General features: G+C 35.2%; 1 long non-coding RNA gene across 1 annotated transcript; it reads left to right on the plus strand.

Annotated features, from left to right (window-relative positions):
* Positions 1-11211: 11211 nt before the first annotated feature.
* Positions 11212-12778, plus strand: LOC116421332. Its single transcript, XR_004231658.1, has 2 exons — positions 11212-11399; positions 12565-12778. It is a non-coding gene; the product is annotated as an uncharacterized LOC116421332 (long non-coding RNA).
* Positions 12779-27732: the final 14954 nt, after the last annotated feature.

Here is a 27732-nt window from a genome sequence, read left to right on the forward strand (position 1 = left end):
AGCCCATTCATGATTAAGAAGGATTCCTGCAATAGTCCCAGTGATTTCAGTCTACATTTAAGATATCCGGTGATGGGAAATCCAGTATCTTCCAAAATCTCGAGATAACTCATTCTACTTGTTTGGTCATTGTTTTGGGGGAATGGGGCATGGGAAAGGCAAACAATTATATCATGTTTTCAAGTTTGTAATGAAATTTAAATGAGATATGTTATCTTATGTAAGCTTCACAACAACCCTGTGAATTAAATGTTATAATCTACTGGTCATCCTGACATTTAGGGGAGGGGGTGGGGGGGTAAGAGGTGAAAAATTGGAACAAGAGGTTTGGCAATTGTTAATGCTGTAAAGTTACCTATGTATATATCCTGTAAATAAAAGGCTATTAAATTAAAAAAAAAAAGAATTAAATGTTATAAGCATTTCAATCCCCGTTATACAGATGAGGAAACTGAGGCACAGGGATTTGTCCATGGTCACTCCCCATTGTTAGATGTGAGATTCAATCTTAGCTCTTCCTGACTCAGAATCTAGAGATCTATCCAATGCAATGCACCATACTGCCAATCTAAAAGTTCTATTAAGAAATTGGAAGTTTTATATGGTAAAAAGTTCATTTTAAACCCAGCCTAATTTGAATCTATTTTCTTGACCTCTGAGCTCAAGCAGAACATATCAAATCTTTCTTCTGCATGAACACTCCAAATACCTGAAAGATAGCTCCCGTGTCTTCTCTAAGGTTTCTTTTTGTTTAAAGCAAATTTTTCCAATTTCTCTACTAGAAAGATTCTAAAATAGACTCTTAAGTCTTTAGTATCCCTTCTCTGCATGTTCTCTAGATTGTCAAGGTTCTTAATAAAATGTACAAAATGTGGTTTTAAATATATGGTTGATTAGGAAAAAAGTATAGAAATCCAATTTTTTCTTTCTTTTTGATACCCTGTCTCTTTTAAATTTCTAAAATTGTTAGCAATTTGAGACAATTTGCTTTTGATTCCTATTGATTTTGCAGTCCACTAAAACCATAAGATAGTAAACAGGTAGGTAGCATAGTGGACAGAATAGTAGGCCTGGAGTTAAGAAAACTCCTCTTCCTGAGTTCAAATCTGGCCTGAGTAGCTGTGTGAGCCTGGGCAAGTCACTTAACCCTGTTTGTCTCAATTTCTTCATCTGTAAAATGAACTGGAGAAGGAAATGGCAAACCACTCTAGTGTATTTGCCAAGAAAATGCCAAATGTGGGTAATGGAGAACTGGACACAATTGAACAACAAAATCACATGATTTTTTTTCTTAATAAATAAGTTCAATGTTTCTGCAATTAAATTTTTTTATCCAAGTATAAACCTCTTTTTCCTTATGACTAATTTCATTTTATTATTTTCAGTCCATTGCTATGACATTTGAGATCTCTTTAGATCTTTACCTTATTTAGTGTCTTTGCTGTCTCTTCCAACTATGAATGGGTCATCTACAAATTGTTCAAGCATGTCATTTTTTAATCAAATTCATTGATAAAAATACAAGACTACTGTCATTTTCTCTTAAAAAAAACTTAACAGAATTAATGCTAAATCTACATGACCATAGATAAAAATTATATGTTTATATTCCAATGAAGCATTTTAATTAAGTTTCTCATGCTACATTTGTAAAGAAGTGGAAAGATATGAATTAGAAGATAAAATGTTTGCATGGAGCTTTTAATTAATTGAATGACCAAACACAAAGAGTGATCATAAATAGGCTGTTGATATCAACCTAAAAGAGAAAGCATGTAGTAAAGAAAGGAGTTGGATCCAATTCAAATGGTAGCAGTATAGTCCTAGTAAGACACTTAAACAGTGAGACTAGAGAAATTCCCTCAGATCAGAATACCAATTTTCTCACTATAAAATAATGAAGATATTTTCTATTTCATGGAGTTGTGCTGATAGTCAAATAAAAACATATGTCAAGTATCATATAAATAAGAATGGTTTTTAATGACTGAATCAATAGTGACTGATGATAGCAAATTCAAATTGAATAATTATTTGTTGAACTCCTACAATGTGCCAGTTATATTAACATGGAGGGAGCCTCCAGTGAAATACTTTAGGGTATTTCTTATCCCTGTGCCATTCAACATTTCTATAAATTTCTTGGATAAAGGCATAGATGGCCATCTTATCCAGTTTGCAAATGATATGAAAATTTGTCACTGATTTCTATTATTGAATATCAGTAAAGTGATTTATGGTACTTCATTGAGGACCCTAGAGTATAGTTTGTCCAGGATAATGACTTGAATTTTTGAGGGCAATTAGGTTCAATCATGCCTTCCTTATTTATCTTCTATTTCAACTCCATCTTCACCATTTGGGAAGGGAAGGAAAAAAAAGAATAGCCTACTATGTGCCATGCATTGTGCTAAGTGGTTTACAAATACTAACCTATTTGATCCTCACAATGGCTTTCTGAGGTAAATGCTATTGTGATTCCCATTTTACAATGGAGGAAACTGGGACAAACAAGTTGAGTGTTTTGTCCAGCATTACACAGTGTCTAAAACCAGATTTGGTCAGGTTTTCCCAACTCCAGGCCCAGTGGTCTATCCACTGTGTCACCTGGTTGTCTCTAGGAATTTGTAATTTCATTCTCAATTAGAAAATGTCTCCTTGACAGAGAAAATAGAAAACAAAATAAAACTGAATGGTTCTGCCTTCCATCTTCTCCTCTCACTGGACCAACTATTTGGGAGTAAAAGCTCAGTCCCTTTTTTAATTAATTCTTGATCCCCATATTTTTTTAAGAAAATATCTCATTGTACTAATATTAGAGGCAATGGAAACTGAGTGGATGTCCATCAATTGGAGAATGGCTGAATAATTTGTGGTATATGAATGTTATGGAATATTATTGTTCGGTAAGAAATGACCAGCAGGATGATTTCAGAAAGGCCTGGAGAGACTTACATGAACTGATGCTGAGAGAAATGAGCAGAACCAGGAGATTAGGATCTGAGATGTATTCTGATTCCTTCCTTTTAAGGCAGATTTTTTTTTTGGAGTATGATATCTCTATCTGTAGTCCTGATCACAAGAGTCTTGGACAGTTACTGGGAATCTAGGAAGATTCAAACATCATCCTCTATCCTAAGGCATGTGTCCATTTCTATACCAAATGCTCTAATCCTACTTCATATATATTTCCCCAAAGCTTAGTTAGCATTGCTCACAATGTCTTTGGAATTCTTCTTTGGGAATAATAGATCTCATTCCCCTGAACCAAAATCTTCACTCAGTTCCCAATTACCCAAAGAGTATAGATTCTTTATCCTTGTATTCAAGGTCCTTTTGAATTAGGCTTCAAATGCTCTTCCAGTCTTATTTCAGATTGTTTCTCTTTATGTTACATTTCAGGTATTCTCCCATCCTCCCTGAGTATTTCCACAGTTTGTACTCCATGCCTATAATTCACTTATACCTCATTTTTACCTAATAAACCCTTTCCCTTCCTTCTAAGCCATATTCAGATAGCATCTCTTCCTGAAGCCTTCTTTGATATCCCCCCAACTGAAAGTTGATTCCTCCTTTTATTCTCTTTCCCAAATCTCTCCTTTGTCTTAATTAGGCAGTGTGGTGGAATTAAAATATTACTGCTGTTTGATTGTTTCAATCATGTCTGACTCTTTGTGATCCATTTGGGTTTTTCTTGGCAATGATACTCGAGTGGTTTGCCATTTCCTTTTCCAGTTCAATTAATAGATGAGGAAACTGAGGCAAACAGGATTAAGAGACTTGCCCAAGAAAGTAATACTTGATAATTATATAGCTCTTTGAAATACCAGAATACTTTACCTATATTATGTTGTTTAAGTCTTGTAAACTACAATCCTTTGGTACAGTCATCTTAAGTATGATTATGCCCATTTTAAAGATGAAAATAAGTTGTTAAGTGACTTACACATGCTCACACAATCTCTGGATGATGATTTTTAACCAAGATTTTTCTGACTCCAAGTCTACAACTCTATTTCTTGCTGCCTTGACTTCAGGAGAGATCTGCATTTAAATTAAACTCCTATTAGCTATGCTACTCTAAAAAATTACTTAAATTCAAAGCCTTGAATTCTTCATCTGTAAAACAGGAAAAATAATGCTGATCATATCTGTCTCAGAGGATTATTGGGAAAAAGAAATAAGAGAATGATAGGAACTATGATCTTACTGGTATTTCCCATTGAGGAAAACTTCCTCTACTAATGAAGATCAGCAATTTATAGAGTTGCCTGAGACACTAGGAAGCTCAGTGCCCCTTGCACAAAAATAGTGTAAATATGACAAAGGTAAGATATGAACTAATATCTTTCTGACTCTGAATCTTAGATGTTTACTCAACACCTAAGGAACAAACTTAAGCTTGGACATACTTTGAGAGAGAATGGCAGAAAGAAGGGCCTAGCCTGTTATGATCCACGGAGTTAGAAGGAGTTGTATTTGAATGAACAAATGAACAATAAAAACATCATCAACAACAATAATAATAACAATACTATTAGCTGGATTATGCTACCTGCTTAATAAATGCAAGACTATATCACTTTCTTAGCATCCAAAATGTCAGAAAGATAATATAATAAAATATTCCTTGCTAAAAGTGCTTAGCATTTCTTGCTAACAATTTCTCCCAGGAAACATCTGCATTTTGATAATGGCCTATTGGAGTAAAGCCTTTCACTTACTACAGTTTTTAGCTTGTTAGAAACTCTCATATTGGGAATTTTGAGCCGGTAATGAAGCAAAAATTTTACCTGTAAGAGCCTAGAGGGAATTTTTTTGTATAGTTATTTATTCTTATTATTTATCAATAAAGATCCTACCCCAAGGATCTGAGAAACCCATTGAGCTTAGGAATCACAGATCTGTGATCAAGCAGACTGGGTTCAGCCTGGGAGGAACCTAGCCACTAAAAAGAGAGGTCAGGCTTTCTCTCATTGTATTTAGCTATTTACTCACCCCTTGCCCAGGAACACCAAAGTTTTCTCCAACCTTAGAAGTCTCAAAGTAGAGACTGGATAGCACTTGTCAGTTAAGTTGCCTCAGGGATTTCTTTTGTATATGTATGTTCAACTAGATGGCTGTCAGGGTCCCTTTCAACTCTCAAATTCCATGAGTCTATGATTCTACTTGGCTCATAATTGAGTCACCAAAGGAATAGAATTCTCTCCAGAAAGTTATTCAGTGTACAACATAGATTAGGTATAGAAGAACTCAGTATTTTATCCTCATTGATAGTGTGAAAGGCTTCAGAGAAGTCAATGATTACTTCTAGTGACTGTATGTGAGCCATGAGCTCATCCTTTTGTGGGTGGTCATCTTAGCTGGGATAGTTGTAATCCCAGAAAATTCTTCCTGCTGCCAATTAGTTTTAATTGAAGAACCCAAGAATTTCCAAATTTCAGAATTAGCCATTCTCATTAAATCCATCTCTCATGATTGCTATTTGATCACCTATGTACAGAGAAAAAATACAGAACATAAGGGGCAGCCAGAGACTTGAGTTTCATACCCAGACTCATTAGGCAGCTATATGACATTGTGACATATTATCATGTGTAAACAGCAATCACAACTGTTGAGGGGGAGAACTTTATCCCAAAAGATAAGAAATCTAAAAGACTCACAATGTCCCCAAGTAGTCAACATATAGGAAGGAAGAAATGAGACAAAGAGTAGAGTTACTCCTTTTAAGTTCCACAGAATAGACCACTTTTCATGGTTAAGTGACTAATGTTCTTTAACACAATATCCCTATTATGGGATAATTAAGAGACATGAGGCTGTGAGTCTTTTAGCAAAGGGCTAAGAAAATTTTTGTCATAACAATGCAACCAAGATTAGAAGGGAAGCAGAAAACTGGGAAAAAATTTACATTCAAATTTTCTGATAAAGGTCTCATTTTAAAAATATAGAGAGAATTGATTCAAATTTATAAGAATACAAGCCTTTCTCCTATTGTTAAATGGCCAAAAGATATGGACAATTTGCAGATGAAGAAATTAAAGTCATTTCCAGTTGTATGAAAAAAAAATGCTGGAAATCACTATTGATTAGAGAAATGCAAATTAAGACAACTCTGAGGTATTACTACATACCTCTCACAGATTAGCTGATATGACAAAAAAGATAATGATAAATGTTGGAAGGGATGGGGGAAAACTGGGACAATAATGTAATGATGGTGGAATTGTGAACTGATCCAGCCATGCTGCAATTTGAAACTATGCTTAAAGAGCTATTAAACTATGCATACCCTTTGATCCATCAGGGTATCTACTGGGTTTATATCCCAAAGAGATCATAAAAAAGGGAAAAGGACCCACATGTGCAAAAATGTTTGTAGCAGCCATTTTTGTAGTAGCAGAGAATTGGAAACTGAGTCAGTGCCCGTTATTTGGGGAATGGCTGAATAAGGTCTAGTATATGAATAAAATGAATATTTCTCTCTCTCTCTCTCTCTCTCTCTCTCTCTCTCTCTCTCTCTCCCCATATGTGTATGTATATATATATATATAAAATCCTGATTACTTATAGAAATGATTATATGTATATAATCATTTCTATAAGTAATCAGGATTATTTCAGAAAATCCTGGAAGGACTTAACATGGAGTGATGCCAAATGAAATGAGCAGAACCTATACACAGTAACAAGAAGATTGAGTGATAATCAACTGTGATGGACGTGGCTCTTTTCAATAATAAGGTGATTCAGACCAATTCCAATAGAGTTGTAATGAAGAGAGCCATCTGAATCAAGAGACACCAGAGAATGGTGTCTCATAACTTAGTAGTCACCATTTTTGTTGTTTGCTTGCTTTTTTTCTCATTTTTTCCTTTTTGATCTGATTTTTCTTGTGCAACATGATAATTGTGGAAATATGTATAGAACCTCACATGTTTAACATATATTGGATTACTTGCTATCTAGAAGAGGGGGTGGGGGAAGGTAGTGAGAAAAAATTATAACACAAGGTTTTGCAAGAGTGAAAGATGAATACTATCTTTGCATGTATTTTTAAAATAAAAAGCTATTATTAAAAACAATAAAATTATGAATAAGAGAAAAATACCTTTGTCACATCCTATATGGAGGCAAAACATACTCATGGAAGCACCTCCCATTGAACTACATACCACCTACATTCTACTGCTCCTAGAAATGAAACATCTATACTTGGTAAGAGCAAATAAAATCAGTCTACCACATCTTGGGAGTTCAATGCTATATTGCACAGCTTTAGCCAACCAAAGCTTCTAGTAATATTCAGAGATGGAAGAATGAAAGCGCCTTAGCATTGCTGTGTGGTGTTTGTTACTGAGTCCAAAAATTCCTGCTGGGAATTACTATGCTTGGGAGGACATTCCTAGAAGTACAATCCCTATTGGATCCTCTCCTAAAGCGTTCCTCCATGGAATGGTGTCACAATATGCTTTCTGCCTAAGGCTTCTGCCAATAAAACCACTTTCCTGGAGGCACATCATATTAATTTCCTAGAAAAAAATGGCATTAAAAGGGTTCTCTGAAATACCAGGGCCAAATTACTTTGGCCCTTTGATTTAACAACATGAGGCAAACAGACTTCATCCATTTCATTTCTAGATAGTAATTCCAGTAGCTGCCTCTAAAAATATCATTTAAATCAAACCACACTTACACGTACAGACAGACGAAATCACTTGCAGCTAATCCATCTCCTACTTTATTGCCCATAGAAATGAAGAACAGGTTGCACTAGCAATGTGTACAACAGGAGGCTCAGAGACAGCCGCCATCCATTTCCACATAGTACACAAGTTTGATCTTGTTTGCCTAATTATCCCATTAACCTGTACCTAAAGATCCAATTACTCCAGCTGTGGGTGATTGAATAAAGGGCAATTGCAACAGATACCAAGCAGGGGATGTGTATTCCTCATCTGTAAAGTTTGTAATTACCTGGTTCAATTTCACCAAGAAATTCCTATGGCAGCAAGATACCTGAAGTACCAACTCAGTGCTATGTTCCTGAACTGGAAACATTCTTATTTCACTTCTAAATTCTCTTATGTGTCAAAACTCTCCTTTTCACTGGAGATCTTACTACTTTTATTATTATTTATCACTCTATAGATTAGGGTTTGCAAAGCTGGTTCAGTCAAGGTTTTCTATTTGCTTCTAGGTACTATATCTAAAATTCAGATAGGGAGGTCACAGGTGAGGGCTGCTGCATAGGTAAATTGCTTGGACATTTGCAAAAAGTTGCCTAACAGAGATGATACCGATCAGATTTAGCACACAGCTCATTTACTTGTATGTTTTCTTTGCAATGTAACTATTAAAATAGTTTTAACATCAAACATCACTCGTTGCTACATTTGTATATATTTTAAAGAAAAAGATATAATATAGAACAAGATTTAAAGAAACAGAAACACCTTGGTACCAATTTCCTAGAATCTACCTGGAACATCTGGCTTGAAAAACTTGAGAATTCTTGTCAAGGCAAATTGAAAAGACCAATCAATAAGTACATATGTTTAACATTCTGTAGGATATCCAAAGGATGAGTGTCCCAGTTTTAAAAGAATAAGTAGCTGAATCTTTCTGGATTTCCAAGAGTAAAATGGTTAGGTAGCTATGGGTATCTTTGTTGAGGAGGTTTAGGGAAGATCTGGTCTAACAGGAGATAATAATGAACAAAGTCCACCAGGACCTGGGAGTGCTGATGCTGAAAAGGAGCCAATAGAGATTTTACTGGCAAACTAGGATTTGATCAGATCAGATCTGCTTTTGCATCTAAGTTGTTCAAGTCTTAGAGTATAGCTGTTTCCTACAAAGCCATTTTTTCACCTTCAGTGAAGGTGAAAAACAAATTGTTTCCTGAATTTGGTATTGTATTAATAATAATAACTCATATTTATATAGTACTTTTATTTAATTAAAAAAACTAGGGAATTCAGAACTTTACACAAATTGAATAACTTTCTAACAATTAGCAACAGTGTGAGCCTGGGGGTTATTTGGGTTTTTTTTAAAGCTGCAAACGTTAATTATATTTTTGTAGGATATAGATCTGAAAGAAAGTTGTAAGATTAAATCATCTGATCTGACCTCTTCCTTTCATAAATGAGGATGGTAACTTCTGCTTTATGAAGTGACTTACTCATGTTCACACAGGTAATAAGAGTTCAAATTGAGATTTTACCTCAAATATTTTACCTCCCATGCCAATGTCTTGCTTTATTTCAGTCTGCTCCAACAGCTTTATGTTTAAAAAAACTTCATTCCAGCCTCTAAAATTACCTGATTAATACTTATTAGAAAATGACACTAAACACCTCTCAAATTGCCATTTTCTCTTAAGAACCTCCCTTTCCCTCTGCCTCCCATTTCTTTCTTTCTCTGACCCACTCATCTTGTATAGAAAAACGAAAGACCCATGAGTGCATTTGATTTCTCCTCTGGAAAGCGGCCCTTAACTGATCTTCTTAGCTTTCTTTCTCTTCCTTCCTTCTGATATTTGAATAGAATGACTTGTTTTCTGGGTTGTTGTTTAAAGTTGTTTAAACTATTTTCTTCTATTCCAACTTTGCAAGTTAGACCTTACTTTTTGTTTGATTTTTCCCCCCTTTTTGCTGCAGACTTCCTAATGGGACTGTTAGGGTGTTTTTCTTTCTGAATATTTTTAACACATTTCTACAGAATAAGTTTTTAACAAATATATGATGACTCCTTCATACCTTCTAAGTCAAATTGTACTTATTTTCAGAAGGAAAGATGAATAAATTGTTTGGAAGAAAGATTGATTGATGATTATTAGTACTAACAATCCATGAATTTAATTAATCCATGTTTAATTAATGCCTGTTGATTTTACTTGAAATGATGAAAAACTATAGGAATGAAGGTGGGATACACTGCATATGCCAGATTTTTTCATATGTTTAGTCATTTTGCTTGGACTATTTTTTTCTTCTTCACTATATGAATGAGTCTTTGGAAAGGGAAGGAGAAGAGATATATTAGGGAATATAAATGATATAAGAATAACAAATATCAACATCTCTCCTCAGGTTATAAACTCAAAACCTTGGATGTTGCAATGTGTCCAGTTTAATTTCCAAAGTCATCACATGGAAAGCAACTTATGGAGATTCAACTTGACAGCTTCATGTGGATACTACAACTACGCCTACTGAGGACTCAGAAAAGAAATTTCTTCAAAGTTCTTGGCACTGTCAAATGGTTCAACATGAAAAATGATATAAAATTTAAAAAGATTCATTACCATCTTCTTTGCCCCACACCATAAGAAGAATGGGACTTTTCTCTCTGAAATATAAGTGAAATCTTCCATATGTGTTGTATCCTTCATTAGAATTTGAGATCCTTAAGAGCAGAGACCTTCTTACTTTCTGTTTGTAACCCTACTTCTTAGCATAGCAATTTGCACATAGTAATCACATAATAAATTATTCATTCAATCATTTTTCTGCTATTTATATAAGTGGATTTGTATAGAACTTTTCAACTTAATGTAATAAAATAAATTCACTCATTACCCATGTTATGAAAGTAACATTTGATTTTCTACTGTATTTTTGTAAATATTATGATATTTAACATTAAAGTTGCATATATATTTTGAGTTTATTATGAGATATGACAATGGTCTGATTACTTTCTGGTTACCCCAAAAATTCTTGTCATATATGAAATTCTTTACTAGATAATTTACGTTTTCAGGCGTATTGAACACTGAATTACTGGATTCAATGGTTTCTTCTTTATCTAGTGTGTTTCATTGATCTATTTTTTTAACCAATGTTAAAAGTTTTATGGAGACTGTTTTATAGTTTCTAGTTGTCAAGATAACAGAATATATCCTGGTTTCCAAAACTAAGACCCAGAAAGAAGCCCTGGGTTTGACATAACAACAATCCTTTGCAGTTGCCCTCTGGAAAAAATCAGCCACAACAAAATCCCAAAATTGTTTCATATAATTAATATACTGCTTTGGCTAGCACCAGGTATTCTCTGAACTTGGACAAGTTTTGGTTATGAAGTCCTGCTATGAATCAAACCTGTCATATTATTGCTGTTACCCTTCATTGTGAGGGTTTAGCTCATTGTGTGATCATTGGTATAAGTATTGAGATCTTGGATCCTCCCCCATTAGAGGTGGGGTTTTAGCACATGTATTCTTACTTATAAGCCATTTTCTTCACTTTGAAATTAAATTTCTGTTTCATTCCTATCTGTCTCTCTATGCTCTGCTCAGCTTCAGCCCCTCACAGGTTGAGATCAGCTTTGTCCCATTAACAAGGTCTAAAAGTGCTTTTCATCCTTCATTCCTACTGTTTTCATCATTTCAGGTAAGGTCAACAGGCATTTATTAAGCACTTAGTGTATTCTGGGTATCTGAAAGAAAAACAGTTCCTGCCCTTGAGGACTTGAAACTTTAATAGGAAAAGACAATATAAAATATTGAGAATGGAGAATAGTTACCTAGTACAGAGACTTTGTAGGCAAATTCTAAAGACTCAGAAGTACAGACTGGAGAAAAATGAAGACATGGCTGTGTTGGGATTCTTCTTAAAATGGAAACAGCCAATCAGAGGGAGAAGCCACAAGTACTTCCACTGGGAGAAGTTCAAGAGTAATGGGAACTTCCAGGGTGAAAAAGTTTCTGTGCCTTTGTAGAGAAAATTTGAGAAGTCAGGAATACAATCTAGGTTGGAACGAAGATTCTTGGAGAGGAATGAATGTGCTTGGAAGAAAATGAAAATTATTTCCCCTGATATTCTGCGTCCTTCCTTTCACCAAATGGCTTTTGGTATTGTTTTGTCTAGGTCTGTAAAGTGTTTCCTTGGAAGTTTGATTGATATGACACTAAATCTGTACATTGATTTCAGTAGTACTGTCATTTTTATTTTATTGGCATGGCCCATCTAGGAGTACTGAATAGTCCTCCAGTCATTTCTTTCTTCAAGAAACATTTTATAATTGGATATGATTTATACAGATAAGGAGTATGTCTTAGTAGTTTGACTCCCAGATAGTTTATGCATTTCAAAGTGCTTTCCTTGCAAAGGGTGATAAAATCACACAGATCTAGAATTGTAAATAACCTCTTTCAACATCAAGTCCAAGGTCTTTATTATTCACGTGATGTATCTAAGACCTAAGAAAGGGAAGAGATTTGCCCAGTGTCACACAGGAAGTAAATGTCAGATGTTAGATTTGAATGTAGATCCTCTTACTTCATTACTAGTACTCATTGCATTGTAAAACAGAACTTCTTTCCACCATCTCAGTCTTCAGGAGTTCTATTCCATTTTATCCCAAGAATATAGAGAGCCATGAAAACTCTATTCACTCTTTTCCCCTGCTTCTTAAATCAAGAAATATACATCTCTTCTTTGTATGAACATCAATATTCCCTGGGGTACATCAGCACTATGGTAACCAGACAGAACATTCATAAAAACATAAAATAGGCCTCTGAAAACTCACATCTTCCTTTTTTTTGATATTTAGGGTCTTCATCAGAAAGGAGTCACAGAAGCCTGAAAAATTGTCTGCCAAGATTCTCCATGACATTAATTTCCCTTTTTCTACTATGACTGAAAGAAATGTGTGGGCAGAAGTGGGCAAATTGTTTTTTATATCATAAACCTTGACCTCCCTTTAATGAGAATTCATGGTCTTTGAAATTTGAACCCCAAGACAAAATAAAAATAGTGCTTTAATATTTCTGGAGGTCTTCATCACCAAATCCATTGATGAAGACTACAATGTCTCTTGGAGGAAGGAAAATAGAACCATCCCAATTTGTGCTAGTGTAGGAGTCTGGGAGCAGTCAGAGGTATACAGAGTTTGTCACAGAAGCAATGTGGTGGAGAGGGAAGAGCATTAAGGAACATGAGTTCTAACCAAGCTCTGCTGTGGATCTATATCTCTTCTTTTTTGTAGATGAATTCCTAGAAAAAGTTTTCCACACTCAGTGCCCTGATTTCTTTGTTTTTTTTTTTTTCAAAAAATCTTTTCTTCAAAGTCTTGAAATCTAGCTACTGATCCTGTCACTTGACTGAAATTGATTTCTTCAAGGTAATCAATGCTCTCCTAATTGCTATATCCATGGCTTGTATGCATATGTAAATGTGTGTTTGTATGTGGGGGCAACTAGGTGGAGAGGTGGCAAGCTTCTTAAGAGTGAGGATTATTTCATTTTTGTCTGTATATCCTCAGTGTGACTGGCATGGTAACTGGCACAGAATAGGAACTTAATATGTACTTGTTGCATTTAACTGAAATGATGTTGAGTGATTCTCTTTCACTCCTGGCATCATTTCCCTTACTTATAAAAAGAGACTATTTGGTTATTCACTTCTGAAATACTTTCCAGCTCTAGAATTCAATAATTCTCTCAGTTTTGATTTAATTCCCCAAACATTTAAGTGCTTATTATGTTCAAAGTTCTATGCTAGGTTCTAGAGATACAAAAATAAAGAAGAAATGTCTTACCCTATACTAAAAGAACACATCATGCAACCAGTAAATACAACATATGTGCATTATAATAAGATGCAGCTTGGTATAGTGAAATAAATGTCGACACTGAAACCAAAAGAACATGGGCTCACGTATTGTGTCCTAGATGTAAGGGCTATGTGACTCTGGGCAACTCTCTGAGATATTAAGTTGCAAAGATGTTGACCTACATTGGAAGAGGAGTTTCTTCCCATAGGAGTTCTTTTTCCAAAGAAATCACAAGTCCAGCCTTGTCTGTATCTATATATATCATCATAATGGAAAAATTTCAAGGGGGAAGATTAGTGTCTTTTGGGGTCAGAAAAGAGTTAAGATAGGAGGTGACATTTCAGCTATGTCTCAAAGGAAACCAAGGATTCCCACTGACAGATAAAGAGAGAACATAAAATGTATGCATGTATATATCTACACACATATGCAGGTATATATGTTTGTGTATGTGTGTTTGCATATCTTTTATTTCCTCCAAGAGTATATACATTTCTTACAAGTAGGAAATGAAATGTCATGGACAGGGACCACAAGTAGGCTGGTTTGATTGGAAAGGAGAGAGTGCAAAAGGGAGAAAAATAAAATAAGGCTGGAAAAGTGGTTGTCAGACTGTGGAGGCCCTTAAACGTCAGACTGAGGAGTTTGTAATTTATTCTGGTTGCAATAGGAAACCACTGAAAAATTTTGAGTTCATGGGGGACTGGGGCAAAGGGAGGGTAATACAATCAGTTCTGTGATTTAGGAATATCAATTTAGAAGCTATGTCGAGGATAATTTAAAGAGGGGAAAGACTGGGAGCAGGAAGATCAATTATAAAGCTACAAAGCTACTACAATAATCCATGTAAAAAGTGCTAAATTCCTGACCTAGGCTAGGTGATATGTGAATGAAAAAAAATTGATGCATAACAGAAATATTGTAAAAGTAGAATTGATAAGATCTGTCAACTATTTAGACATGGTGGGGAAGAGGGAAAGAGAAAATGAGGAGTCCTGGAGTACTTGCAGAGATCAAAGTCAAAACTAAGGTGGAGCAAGTAGGGCAGTTTCCCAAGAAGTCAATATTTACAGGGTTCTGGAGAACTGCAGTGTATTATAATTCTGAAAGTGGTTACATACCTCATTTCTCATTAATTGGTGCCATTTTTAGTTACCAAATGAGCAATTGCCAGGAAACCTCAAATGTAATGATCACATACTGTGCAAGTCATTATTAAGTCAACACAAAAGGGATGCATCTTGGTATAGTATATAGAATGAAATTATGGGCTAGGCATTTATAGGCTTTCATATTCTATATGCAAGTAAATGGCCCAGTAGATAGAGCACTAGAATCGAAGTCAGGAGGACCTGAGTTGAAATTGTTATTCAGAAGCTTACTAGCTGTGTGAAAATGGTTAAGTCACTTATCCTCCCAGTCTCAAGTTTCCACACTTGTAAAAAGAGCTGATAATAGCATTTTCCTCACAGAGTAGTGGTGAGTATCAAGTGAGATATATATACTTTTTAATCCTTTAATGGCTATATAAATGCTAGCTATCATTATCACTAATCAAAATTACTAGCTATTATTAATCATTTAAAGTTATAATCTACTTACTTATGGATGATGGGAGGAAAACAGAAAAAAAAAGGATTTTCAATTTTACTCATCATGAAAATGTAATTTATGATATTTGTGTGTATTCATAAGACACAACTCCTTGGATTCTTTAAATAGAATTTGAATTTAGGGACAGTGGCAAACAATCTGTGCCCCAGATAATTTTATTCACTGTCTGACCTGTATTCCTCACAAACTCCATTACTTAACCCCTATATTGGTCAGATTCCTAAGGGTACTAATATATAAATATCCCATGTTTCTGATAGTTCAAGTGGGGATCAAAAAAGGACAGGATGGAAATGAACTAAGGTTAATGAATTATATTTAGAAAATAAAACTATTTTAAGAAGCTCTTCAAAAGAAAATAAACTAATCAATTTGTAAATACACTTTTGGCAAAGACAGTTCATTTCCTGTAAGTTGAACTAGAAATGTAAAAGAAGTAGCCTCATTTGGAGTCACATGTGCATATCTGAAGGCAAGGTTTGACTTCTTTAAGTTATCGGATAGTCCATATATTTGAAAACACAGATCACATTTTATTACTTATTAATTAGAGTCTACTAGACTCTACTACTGATTGTTGCCTAAGTCTCTACTGTTTACGGGTGGAAAAAGAAGTATTTTTAGATGTTACTGTGTACTCTTCCTATGAAATATATGCTAAATTTAGAATTCTCACTATGTGGAAAAATATCATTTTTTTCACTTATTCTTTGAGTAGAGAAAAACAATTCTATCCACCCAATCTCATTTGCTATGATAAATACTTGACTCTGTTAGAACTTCCAAAAAGCAGTATCTCCAAATTGTGAATTTCTAAGCCTGGAGCTCTGAGTAATGGCCTTTTTACAGTGTACAGTAAGGAAGGATGTTTTCTTATTACATTGCATTTGTCTCTTCCTTGACAAATGGACTTAATTAAATGAAATAAATAGTCTTAAAAAGTAAAGGTACATTTGATTCAAATATATCTTCTCTACAATCCAATCCAATCTAATAATCATTTATTAAGCAAGGCATATTTCCAGGGCACTGAGGATACAAAGCAACAGCTTGTCTTTAAGCAGCTTACAATCTACTCTTGGAGATATAATAATTAGGGAAATTAGACACAACTATATGATGAAAGCATAGCTGCCTGTATAGTAATTCATATAAAATTAAAAAAAGATATGAGGATATTAGTGGATGGCAAGCCGGGTTGAGACAATAATATGATAAAGCTGAAAAAAAAAACTAATGAAATCCTAGTGGGAGGTGAGGATCATGATGATATTCTTCCCTGGTCAAATCAAATAAAGGATATTGTGTTCAATTCTAGCACATGCATTTGGATATAAACATGCTTCAGGTTGTAGAATGGTGATTGAGATTAGAGATCTTGCCATCTGAGAACTGGCAGAAAAAAGTCCAGCTTTTAGGCTTGAAGAAAGGAAAAAGTAAGAGGGCTGTGATAGCTGCCTTCAAGTGTTTGGAATATTTCATTTGGAAGATAGCCTTTTTCTACATTGCCTGAGAGATCAGATAGACCCAGAGGTAGAAGTTGCAAAAAGGTAGATTGATATTTAAGATAATGTGAATAAAAACAGGCTTTTCCCAAGAATTATAACTAACCAAAAGTGGAATGAGGTGCTTTGAAAAGTAGCAGGTTGGGGCCATTAGATGTTGCAGTAGATAATCATTTCTGAAGTCAAGAAGACCTGAGTTCAAATGTGATCTCAGATACCTAGTATTTCCTAGCTGTGTGGGCAAGCCACTTAACCCTAATTGTTTCAGAAAAAGGGAAAAACAAAGAAAAGTACCAAGTCCCCCAATCCTAGATATTTTATAGCAAAGTCTGGAGAACCATTTATCAGATATACTATTCAGGTTGGGTTTAGAACAGATAACCTCTGAAATCTCCAATTCTGAAATTCTGTGATGGATGCTTTTCTCCTTCCTACTCATACTTCAGCTGAATTTATTAATTTTTCATGGACAGATCCCCAGATAATTCTATTTCATTCTATAAGTTTCCTCCCATTTATTGTGATTTTTTTAAAAAGCACATACACAATAGACCTACCTGCATGCCTCTTACAAGAAAATTGTATTAATATTAATATTGGAATTATGGAAATATTAGTATTAATAGCATTGTTAGTAGACATTAGTATTCCTAAATTGAATGCATATTATTGAAATGCACCTGCCTTTTTTCAATCATGTTCTACTTAAAGACTGTACTCATATTTTGCATCTTAATGAATATATGAAAAAAAATGTACCATTTTAGAAAATTTACCTTATTTGAAAGCAAAAAATTTAAAGCCTATTTAAACAAGTTAAGACCCTGTGCTTCTTTCCTGACCTGTGATGCTCCCTCTAAGACACAGTAACATAGATTTGGATTTTCAAGGAACCTCATAGGCCATCTAGTCCAACCTTCCCATTTTACAAATCAGAAAACCAAGGCTCTGCTTAAATGACTGATCACAGGTAGTAAGTGGCAGAGTGGGATTTGAACTAAGATCTCCCAGTTGTATATTTTACAAAAGGTACATTGGTGAATGCTTTGACGTGTTCTCTTTTGAACCAGTCTCTTGAAAGAATAGAAGAGAAAAGGGGAAGAAATATCAATTTCAAAGTTTCTTTGAGGTTCAAGTTTTTGGAAGATTTTCTCTCTTTCCCATGAAATTTAGCACACGTTAAACAGGTTCCTTTGTCAAGGGATTCCTGGATGTGGAGCTCTTCAGTTCTCTTCACTCCACAGCCCTCTGTAACATAATGCCGAAAGCAATAAGAAAGGCCTAGAGGAATCTTTCCCATTTATAATGATCAGCCAGAGAGGGACTGGTTTTTATTTCTAATAAAGCATTCCAGGTATGTTGCTGGCAGATGACCAGCTCTTGAACAGACTGTCACATTCACTGCCACACTATGACAAACAAAGCCTGGATATGTTTTTATTTGTATTCACATTATTTGAATAAGATTAAGCTGCTTTCACTCATTATTAATGGGAAATTCATTGGCTCTGTCTACTGAGAAGTTGCACAGTTCAGTAAAAAGACCTAGCGTGGTAGCGTGATGCAGAAAGCACTAGCCCAGGAGACACCATCAAACCTCTGATACTTCACTGCCTGGGTGACCCTGAACAAATCCCTTCATGTGCCTCATTTCTTCATCCTTAAAATGAAAGGGGTGAAATCAATGACCTCCAGGGTCCTTTCTTGCTTTAGCTCTGATTCAGGGCCCCAATCTTGAGTCTCAGCTCTGAAAATTATAAATTATATGGTCGCAGGCAAGTTTCTTAAGCCATGACTGCTTCCTTATGGGGAAAATGGCAATAATAATATTTGTACTACCTATTCCACATAAATGAAATTTTTGGCCTTGATATCCTATGGAAATAGTCAATTTTATTACTCTAAATCCCAGGAAAAATGATGGACAATAACAACAATGTGGGTGATAAGGCTTGTCTAGATATTTGTTTGAATGGGATCTTCATAGGGCAAATAGATGGAACAGAACCTTTGACTTCAGACACTTATTAACTGTGTGACCTGAGCAACTCACCTAACCTCATTTTGCCTCAGTTTCTTTATCTATAAAATGAGACTAATAATAGCATCTACGGTTGTTTGGTTATTGCTGTTTGTCCTTTGTTCTTGAAGAGGAAAATGGCATCAGGGAGATGATGCAAATAAATTGGATATAAGTGATGGAGGTTGTGCAAAGTCACCAGCCTTATTTTCTTTTTCAGAGTCCTTCATGTCCAGTGGCAAAGGATAAAATGAGGTCATCTTTATAAAGCCATTTGCAAACCTTAACATATAATATAAGTACTAGCTATCCTATGCCCAGAAAAAAGAACTCTGGGAGATGACTAAAAACCATTACATTGAATTCCCAATCCCTATATTTATGCACACCTGCATTTTTGATTTCCTTCACAAGCTAATTGTACAATATTTCAGAGTCTGATTCTTTTTCTACAGCAAAATAACGTTTTGGTCAGGTATACTTATTGTGTATCTAATTTATATTTTAATATATTTAACATCTACTGGTCATCCTGCCATCTAGGGGAGGGGGTGGGGGGGGGGGTAAGAGGTGAAAAATTGGAACAAGAGGTTTGGCAATTGTTAATGCTGTAAAGTTACCCATGTATATATCCTGTAAATAAAAGGCTATTAAATCAAAAAAATATATATAAGTACTAGCTATCTATAATAACAATATTATTGGGTTATCATGTAAATGCCTAATTTTAGATTTTGGGGCTAGCAATATTTTTATTTTTAGCAGGGGGTGCTATGCTAAGTAATACTACAATGACAGTGCATCTCTAGGTTCACTTTCCTCCCACTCCCAAAAGAAGAGCATCTAACACATTCAAACTCATCTGGAATAATCACTTTTGTGTGAGTGTCCATTTCCAATGACATATTGAGTGGAGATGTATAATGATGTATATTATCATGCAGGTTCAACCTTATATATCCAAATCGGGCCTAACTCTGATTTGGTCATGCCCTTGACCAAAAAGCCATAAAATTCTATCTAAATGGCAAAAGTCTCAAATGCTACCTTTTAAAGTAAATTAAAATATAATTAGGAAATGTTTAACAAAGTAAATAAAACACAATATAAATAATGTAAATTTGTGGTTTTATAAGTAAAACAAATATGCGGTCATCAGGATCTATTTCTTTTTTGAGTGTGACACTACTGCTCTGATCCAACCCTCACATTTCATGTACACTATGAGGAAATTTTATGCTTAGAGAGCTAAATTCACTTTCAAACAATCATTGAAGAAGAGCTATAATTGAAATCTAAATCTCCTGGCTTCCAGGACAGTATTCTTTATTTCTCTCAGATGATCAATTTTTCTATGGCACCCAATTTTCTTAATTCGTTTTATTTATTTGTAAGAAATGCATATTCTTTCCCCTACTTGGGTTCAAATGAGGTTTTTGGTACTATACAATACCAATATATATTTGTCACAAGTTTGAAAGTTGAAAACCATTTCCCTTGGCTTCCTTTCCTTCTTGAGTTTGTTAACAGACATTTTCTAAACACAGTGATGTGAAATCACTAAGAACACACATTCATGGCTCTTTATGCAAAACTACAGCCCAATAATGATTAATTTACAGTAGTTATGGTAATAGCTCATTACACTATTACTTAGACACCATACATAACGTGCACCATTGAGCATTTCTATCCTTTCTACATTAGAAATCTATTCAAATTAGATCTACTGAGAAACTGGCTACACTTATCAACCTACCACACTCTTCTACTGGATAATGATAGGATCTTTCCTGACAAAGGAAAGCACACAGCACACAGTGTAGTGAGACCTTCTTAAAATGTCTCTTGCTTCTTGAACTATGTCCTTATCTTCGGTTTGACTGCATGCTGACAGCTGAAAGAGACCTCAGAGAACCTCTAGCTGCCTGTGGTCATATCAAAGGTCACAGACCCTGTGGACACAGTGTTCCATATCTGCCTTACCTGCTCCTTTTGGAAAAAAATGTAATACCCTGTTTAGAGGAGAAATGTTTTCTTTCAAATAATTGAACATCTGGGAATTTTAGTAGCATATTTTAGTTGCTTTACTTCTTCCAACACAATGCCTTCTCCCAATTCATTACTGAAATAATATGCACAGCATTTAATAAAGGGATAACAGATTAGCCATTATGCTCGGAGACAGCACCATTGTTCTGGATGAAGAGACATAAGGTATGTACTTGTCCATCTAGCTTCTCTTTAATAGTGTAAGCAACTGATCTGTTGGACATCTTTAAATTTTCATTTATTTGGACTTGGGCCATGGGGTTCAGGTAGCCTTGTTAAAAAGGGATTTGCAGGTCTTTGCAATGTTACAGTCCTGCCAAGCTAGAATAGCTAAAGACAAGGTCAACGTCTAGGACTCTCTTGTATTAAATCAGCAAGTAAGCTTATATGCAATGCAGATTCCCTGCCCATGAGATCTCTTGTCTAAAGCAATCTGCTGAAAGGTGATAGGGTTGAAGTATAGGCTAGACAACATGCATATGGCAAAGAGTTTGTAATATTCTAAGTAGCATCAACTGTGTCCCCTTGGGTCAGAAGACAAAGAATGTTGGTAAATCAATAGTTTAATCCATTGGAGACAAGACTATTTATCAAGCCTTTTTCTTATTAAACATTGTTCTGCTAAACAAAACTCCTTTGCTGACTCGGTTGGCAATAGCCATCTTGCATCATATGGCATATCATGCTCACACTGAAAGAGTAATCAACAGCTACAATCTTTGTGTGTTTCTACTTTGACAGAAGGTTTGCTAAACAGACCAAGTGTTTCCCTTATGCTTATGCACATGGCTATTAAGAACATCCTGACAAATTGAATTGTAATTATGGAATATTTGAAGAGTGGCACTGATACTCATAATTGAAAATTTTAAATCATGTATAACTTTTTTAAATTGACAAATATCCATAACCCATAGAGCCAAAACTTTGCTTATTTTAATGCTCGCTGACTATTTGACCAAAGAAGAGAGTAATCAAAAAGAAATTATTCAAAATCCCAGCATGGATTTCTACTATTATATCTGTGCCCACCAGAGTATCTTGCACATAGTAGTCATTTAGTAAATATTGGTTGAATTGACCTAAAAGGAAAAGAAATAGACTAGAATACATAAAAGATCCTTCCTGATCAAAGGAAGAGATAATTTTTCTGATATCTCCACTCCCATTTTCCCCTTGAAGAATATGTAAATACAGTGTAATTGAAAGAGTCCCGGGCCTGGAATAAGGAAGGAGAATGTTCAAATCCCACCTCAGATACTCACTAGCTGTGTAATTCTCCATAAATTATTTAATATATCTCTCCCTTAATTTCTTCATCTGCAAAATTTGGGGAGGCAATAGCCCTGATGTCCTTTAAAATCCTTTCCATCTGTAAATTATGATTTTATTAAATTAAAGGAAACCTTCCCAAACCCAACCCCTTGTTCTTTATCATGATACATGCACTTGACTGAGAAAACAAAGGAAATCCTTCCTGTTGACATAAGTCAAAAGAGTAACCATCACCAACAAACCCACCATAGAATGATTGACTCATATTTCGTAGCGGTCCATCTGTCTCTAGTAATACAGCTGGGAGGCTTAGCAGCTGGGAGAAGGGGGTGGATAGAGAATCTTTAATCGTACTCCACAAAGGTATTTTGCAGAGAGGAAAATGACAAGGTCCATCCCTAGAGGTGTTGGGGATTGGAGAAAATGAGACTCCTATTCCTCCCACTTTGCCCTTTCTACAGCAAGTTCTCATTAATATATTTATGAAAGTAAATTTGAGGGAAGCTGTTAAGGAAAAAGAAGTCAGGAAAGAGTTGGTGGGGGGGTAGAAGTAGCATATGAAAGTACATAAAACTTTGTATTGGTGATGGTTTCAACAGTTGGGTATTTTTTTTTGTCAGTGTTGTAGCTAGCAGGGTCAGCTCCTTCTGCTCCGTTCTCTGCTTTCCCTAGCCACAACCTCAAATTAGCAGCATGTTTTCCTCTTCTTCCCCCCAGAAATGAGTACTGGGGCATTGCCATAATTTGCTCTATTATAGAAAACAGTACAAAATTTGCTCTCAGTAAATATCTTACAAGCCCTGAACTCCATTAGGTAAATATTGCCTTAACTTCCAGAAATATGTTCATTTTTCATTGAGTCAATTTGAGATTATATAATTCAGTCTCAGAATCTAGAGACAATCAAAAAATGAATTGTACTAGTACAGTATGTAAAATAAATGATTGGAGACTTCAAACCTATAGTCCAAATACTACACAATAGGTTTGGCTCTTGAGGTAAGGGATGTCAATTGCCTAACCAATTGGCTACTAGTATTTAATGTTTTGCCCACTCATGTTCATACATACCGCCTTCTCTCTGGCTCCAACTGAGTATCCCTCAGATAGAATTCTTCCCACCTGCCCTTCTCCCATTGCCACATTCAGACCTAATGTTTACTGGGACCCATTTGGGGTCTGTTGTTAAAATTCAAAGGGCTTATGAGAAAAATCAGACAAGTCAGTCAATGATGAAAGCAATAAGCTCCCTATTTGGTGAGTTTAAGAAAGTTTCATGACCTAACTGGAAAAAGAAAAGTACATAAAGGGGGGTGGGTAAGGTACAATGAGGGAAGAATGCTTGCATAGCAGAGGGATTAAAAAATAAAGAACTGATCTGTGAGTCAGTAAGATTTACCTCCACTGACCCACACAGGCAGTGCAACCATGAGCAATTCACTTTTATCTTTTACCACTTTAGGAAACTCTTTGATACTATAAGAAACAGAGGGCCATAAGTATTGGGAAAAAGAATTCCTCTCTGGGACCCTCTCAAAGATGAAAGAAAAGAGAGAAGTAAGGAGGAATGAAGAGAAAGAGGGAAGGAGAAAGGAAAGAAAGATGGAAGGAAAGAAAGAAGGAAGGAAAGTGGGAGAGATGAAAGAAAGGAAGGAGGGAGGACAGGAAGGAAGAAATAAGGGAGGAAAGAAAAGGGGGTGGATGAAAAAAGGAGGGAAGGAAGAAAGGAAAAAGGAAGGAGGGAGAGATGGAAAGAAGAAAGGAAAAAAAGGAAGAAAGGTAGAGTGGAAGAAATGAGAGAAGGAGGGAGGGAGGGAAGAAATGAAGGAGGGAGGCAAGGAAGAAGAAAAGCGGGGAAGAAGCAAAGGAGAGAAGGAGGGAGGGAGAGAGGGAAGGAGGAAGGATGGATAGATGGAAAGAAGGAAGGAAGGAAGAATGAAAGGAAGGAGGGAAAAAAGGAAGGAAGGGAGGGAGGAAAGAAGAATGAAAGTGAGGAAGGAAGGGAGGGATGGAGGGAGAGAGGTACTTCTCTAGTTATAAATATCATAGAATATAGGACTGAATGTTTGTTTGGATTTTTATAGTTTAGAAATAAAATTTATACTAAAGTCAATTGTACCTTCATTCTTTTCAAGCAGTTTAAATGCTTTCTGGATTAATACTGCAACAAATGTTTCATTCCAGACTGGCATTCATCTGCTTCCTCAGCCCCAGCATTCTAAGCTACCTATCCTTCCTCTCCTTCCCTAGTCAATGTGTGCTCAGGGAACATTTAACATTTTAATTTTATTCTAATCAAAACCTAATTAGAAATGTAAATTTGCTGGAGGTGGTGGGGAAAGCCTCCTACAATACTGTGACAATTCTTCCAAAGCCCTTTCCTGGCTACCATTATTGAGCATTTGGGGCTCTTTATTTGGACAAGCAGAGTCCTCATGTTTTCTTCTGCGTACTTCCTTTCACTAAGGATGGATAGCAATCCACTACAATATGCTTATTTTGAGTGCCACAAATACTGTTTTCCTTGAGCTGTAACTCATACTAAATGTAGAAATGAAGATAAGGCAAAACTTAAGCATGTTCTTTCAACATACAGGATAACATCAAGTAGTTTAAGAGAAGAGTTTGTGTAGAGATGCCCTAGGTTTGATTTTCCACGTAGTGTGATGGAAAGAACACTAGTCTAGAAGTCAGCATAATTAGACCTAGAAGCACTTTTCGTCAAGCACCTATTATGTGCAAGGGACTGTGTTAATTCTGGAGTTATGAAGAGAGGTAAAAGAAAGATTTCCTGACTTTGAAGAGCTCACAATCTAATGGGGAAGAAAATATACAAATAACTACATAGAAACAAACTATATATAGGATAAATTAGAAATAATGGGTAGAGGAAAGGCACTAAAATGAAGAAGCATCATGAAAAGCTTCCTGTAAAAGAGAGGATTTTAGCTAAGTCTTGAAGAAAGTCGTAAAATAATTTACATTATTTCACAAATAAAGAAACTGAAACCAGACAAAATAAGTCACTTTCCCATTGTAGCACAAATTATAAGTAGCCAAGTTATGACTCAAATTCTAGTTCTTTGACTTCAAATATATTGTTCTTTCTACTATATGATAATGCTACCTTGCTTAGGTTCCAGTCACATCTTTGAATGTCCATCTGAAAATTAGGATCAAACTTGAAGATCTGCATGGTACTTTTGAGTACTAAAACTCTGTGAAACAAATACCATACATTCAGGTTATTTGTTCCGCACATACTGAAGAGAAACATAAATGGATTTAAGATTACCAACTATTTTGGAGAATTCACAATTCTCTAGTACTTATGCCTACTTGACCCCAAAACACACATACACACACACACACACACACACACACACACAAGATAATAAAATATATGCTTGATGCTATTTGGATAATATTTTATTGTTTGTGATTAAGTGAGAGAGATAGACCTTTATTGTGTTTTTGTATAATAAACATATCTCCTGAAACTGAAGATATTTATTATAATATATATTATATATATATAATATTATATATTATATATATGTTATAGGATAGGCTGTGGAGAAGCCAAGGAGGCACTGTCAGGATACTGAATAAGGCCTTGGAGCTGTACTGAAAGAATTCACATGCTTCAGGGAAAAGAGTGATGATATACAGCTTGTAAAAAGGCAAAAAATGCTGAGTTGGCTGTTTGGTAATTTTGTGGACTGCTAAATTTACAGAGTTCTACCAAAGATCCTTTTTTCTCCTGAGGCAACTAGGGTTAAGTGACTTGCCCAGAGTCACACAGCTAAGAAGTCTTAAGTGTCTGAGATAAGATTTGAACTTGGGTCCTCCTGACTTCAGGGCTGGTTCTCTATCCACTGCACCACCTAGCTGCCCCCAGAGATCATTTTTAATTGGGGGGTGGGGTGTGTGACACACAACAGATGGGATGGGGGAAGGAGAGAGCTTGTCTAATACATTTTTTTCTTATTTTTGAGAATTGCTCAGAATTATATTTACCAAAGTTCTCAGATTCTTAAATGAACTATTCCAAATCTCTCTTCAGATTTTAGCAAATGGCAACACCTTCTTTTCCATTCCTATACAAATCACTTTCACAACCATGATTTCACAGAATCCTTTTGATAGTCTTGTCATTGAAATTATAATTATTTACATTTTACAGATGAGGAAAATTGAGGAATAAAATAGTTAAGTAGATTAAAGTCACAACACAAGGCAGTGGCAAACCTGGGATGAGAATTCATGTCTCTTATTTCATTTCCATTGTCTTTAAAGTAAAGTGACATCCAAGTTAACACAGTAAAAAATCTGCTTTGAACTAGAATTTCTCTTCTTTGAATTTCCAGAGAACTTTTACCTTGATCATATTATTTCCCTCTATTATGTAGAATGCTAAATGACACAATAAAGGATTATGTATCAAAACAAAGTTTTCATCTTCATTTATATTCTTTCTATCTTATATGATTCTTATGGAGAATATTTAAAGCAAGTTAAGATTTTTACTTTCAGCTGCATGAAACAATTATAAATGCCCCATTCATATTACCACACATTCTTTGGCTACTATATGTGATTTTGAAATACATCAGGAATATTCCAAAATAAAGTGAATATACTAAAAAATAATTGCCTCTCCCATGTATGTGCCAAGGATCACTGTCCTGTAGGTGATTAGGGAGAGAGGATAGGAGACAGAGGACAACATTCAAATATAGTCTCTTTGGATGGCATCTTTGATGTCCCAAGAAAACAGTAAATTCTCTTCTGCCCATAATGCTGCTAGACAGAATGATCCAATGGAATTTATTAAGTGCTTATTATGTAATCATATCTATATGATAATCAATGAGAAATCTGTTACAAAAAGTAAGATAATCTTTGCCTTCAAGAATCATGTTATTTAGAACTAGATGAAACATTCATAGTAAATTAATTCAACCACCCCATTTTACAACTGAGATAAGCAAAGCAAAAAGAGGATGTTATTTGACCAAGATCATGTGATTAGTAATTGTCTATGGCAGGACTGGTACCCAGGTCTTCTTCACTTCAAGTCTAATTCTCAAGTCAATAAACCGTGTTCTCTCTTTAGCTTTCATTCTAGTAGGATAAAGACAGAATATACATATATATATATATGTGTGTGTGTGTGTGTGTGTGTGTGTGTGTGTGTGCAGTGCCTAAAGAGGGATATTTTGGGCTTGGCAAATTACAAGGAGATTAAATAAATCCATGAGGAAGACAATAGATGGACAGTAAAGAGCTGAATATATGGAATATGAAGCAATAGGCTTCTTGCTAATAGATCCTTCTCTTTAAAACCTAGTCAATGGTTTCTTTTACTATCTCTTTTATCACTGGATTATAATTCCTCCAATGTATTTCATTTATTCTTTACATTATTGTTTCAAGTATGTATGAAAAGAAACACTTGCCCTGGAAACTTGAGCCAAAACTGGTATCCAATTGAAACTAATTTATGAACCTCTTGTCTATTTCTTTTTAGTTTGAGTTTTCATAAAAATTTCAGGCTTTCTGAATTTACATAACATTCAGGGGTGGAGTTTGTTTTAACCTTGTTGGCCAGAAAATTTGTTACCAAGGGGCAAATCCTGGAATGGATGATTTTATAAAACATTGGCAAAGCTCAATCAATAATTTTTTTATATGCTA

This window comes from Sarcophilus harrisii, chromosome 1 (assembly GCF_902635505.1).
Source record: "Sarcophilus harrisii chromosome 1, mSarHar1.11, whole genome shotgun sequence".
Taxonomy (NCBI): Eukaryota; Metazoa; Chordata; class Mammalia; order Dasyuromorphia; family Dasyuridae; genus Sarcophilus; species Sarcophilus harrisii.